This window comes from Suncus etruscus, chromosome 8 (genome assembly GCF_024139225.1).
Source record: "Suncus etruscus isolate mSunEtr1 chromosome 8, mSunEtr1.pri.cur, whole genome shotgun sequence".
Classification (NCBI taxonomy): Eukaryota; Metazoa; Chordata; class Mammalia; order Eulipotyphla; family Soricidae; genus Suncus; species Suncus etruscus.
In genome coordinates this window covers 10117533-10120112 of record NC_064855.1, presented here as the reverse complement: position 1 = coordinate 10120112, position 2580 = coordinate 10117533, and positions in this window count along the sequence as shown.

Sequence of the window (2580 nt, the reverse complement as noted above, 5' to 3'; positions counted from 1 at the left end):
GATCTTTGGCCTTTTCATTTCCTCACTGTTTGTTTCTGAATCACCCCATCTCTGAATACCAGGGTGTGCAGGGAGCAGACAATAGGAAAAGTGCTTGAGATTAAGGGAACTGAATAGTTCTCAGGGTGACCTATAAATAATTAGTTTATTTATTTATTTGTTTGTTTGTTTTTTGGCCACACCCAGTGGCAGCAGGGGTTACTCCTAGCTCTGCACTCAGAAGTTGCTTCTGGCAGGCTTGGGGACCATATGGGATGCCAGGAATCCAATCACTGGGTCGGCTAAGTGCAAGGCAAACACCCTACTGCTGTGCTATCTCTCCAATTCCTGATAAGTTTATTTATCAATTTAAATAAATATGTCAGGGCTTACTACTGACTTTGCATTCAGGGATCACTCCTGACAAGTTCAGGGGACCTTCTTAGGCCAGCCACATGCAAGGTAAATGCTGACTCACTGTCCTATCACTCTGGCCCTGCAAAAGAAATTTGAAATGTCCTTGAGTAGCAAATCTGATCTTATGGCTCCTGTTCCCTGACCCCCACTCTTTCATGCTTCTTAAGACTCTCTCTCAGGTGAGGGGCTAGAAATGTAGGAGACGGGCAGATACTTTCGGGAGAGTGAAAGGAGGAGGCCAGCACGAACTGCAGGAAATTCCAGAAGTGTAACAGCATCTGATGCTTAGGGATTGGGCTGTGATAGGCTCTGAGAATGGGTCACTTGATTGGGTCCTTGTGCAGTGTCCTAGAATGTTAAGACATGAGTACATGGGGGCCAGAGAGATAGGATGGAGGTAAAGTGTTTGCCTTGCATGCAGAAGGATGGTGGTTCGAGTCCCGGCATCCCATATGGTTCCCCGAGCCTGCCAGGAGTGATTTCTGAGCATAGAGCCAGGAGGAACCCCTGAGCTGCTGGGTGTGACCCAAAAACAAAGAAACAAATAAAAAAGACACGAGTACATGACACAGTCTACTAGGTCCAATACCGTATGTCATTGGTGGGGCCACTATGGTCTGTGCAGTCCTCCCTCAATCCATGTGCTGTTAACCAAGTGGGACACAAGTGACCACCACTGTCCGACCTGCTTCCATGTGAGGGTGTGGACTGGAGAGGCTCTGAGCTGGAGCTTGGCCAGCACATGCTTCAGTACATATCTCTGATCATGGCAGTTTCATTGGTAAACACTGGAAACAGCCCCAATGCTCATTGTCAGATGATGGATTAAGAATTGTCTGGTACAGGGCCCAGAGAGATAGCACAGTGGCGTTTGCCTTGCAAGCAGCCGATCCAGGACCAAAGGTGGTTGGTTCGAATCCCGGTGTCCCATATGATCCCCCGTGCCTGCCAGGAGCTATTTCTGAGCAGACAGCCAGGAGTAACCCCTGAGCACCGCCGGGTGTGGCCCCCAAACAAACAAACAAACAAAAAAAAAAACCACAAAGAATTGTCTGGTACATGTATGCAGTGGGATATTATTACCCCCCATGAAAAGGAATGGGGGGGCTGATATTGGCTACAACATAGATAAGCCTTAGAGAAAATGGTGCTGGAAAAGAAACTAGGCACAAAATAACTTCCACAAACTGCATGATTTCTGGACACAAAATCTCCATAACAGAACTTTCCAGAAAAAGAGGCAGGGATGTGGAAGTGGAAAGAAGAAGAGTTGTCAGCGAGTGGCTTTTTTTTTTTTTCCTTTCCTTGGGGTGATGAAAACATTAAAATGAGTCAGCAGGATGGTCACACACCTCTGACCATCCTGAAATCCACAGATTTCTTTTTTGGCTTTTGAATGGAAACTTCATTTGTGTGTGATTTTTGTTTCCATTCAGCGGTAACATTTTTTTTGGGGGGGGGCCACACCCAGCGGTGCTCAGGGGTTACTCCTGGCTGTCTACTCAGAAATAGCTCCTGGCGGGCTTCCCCGGGCCACACGCCTGGGCAAGCCGGTGAGTTGGGTCCCTTGGTGGAGCTTGAAGGTACCCTAGGCCTTCCCCCACTATCCATGCGGCTCCTTAGGGAGGGTCTGGGTGGGGCTCTGAACTTCTGGTCTCCCAGCTTCTTGAAGGATCTCTCCTTCCTGGGAGCCGGGAGTCTAGCAGGAGGAGGTTTGGCAAGCCCACGCCATGCCGGAGGCCTGCTTGGCCAGGCCTAGGGGGGGTGTGGGACTTGGGTAACCCCAGCACCCCTCTGCCGCCTTGCTCCAGATCTCCAGGGCTTCCCCGGGCCACACGCCTGGGCAAGCCGGTGAGTTGGGTCCCTTGGTGGAGCTTGAAGGTACCCTAGGCCTTCCCCCACTATCTATGCGGCTCCTTAGGGAGGGTCTGGGTGGGGCTCTGAACCTCTGGTCTCCCAGCTTCTTGAAGGATCTCTCCTTCCTGGGAGCCGGGAGTCTAGCAGGAGGAGGTTTGGCTGGCACTGGTAATCTCTGTCCAGTCTACATTCTCAAAATCGCGCGGGGGCAATAGCCCCCGCGCGCACAAGAAACATTAATAGTACTCTCACAAGAAACATTAATAGTACTCACTATCATTTAATTATGTTTTTATGTATGCAGAATGTCCATTTTGTACTCTGCCC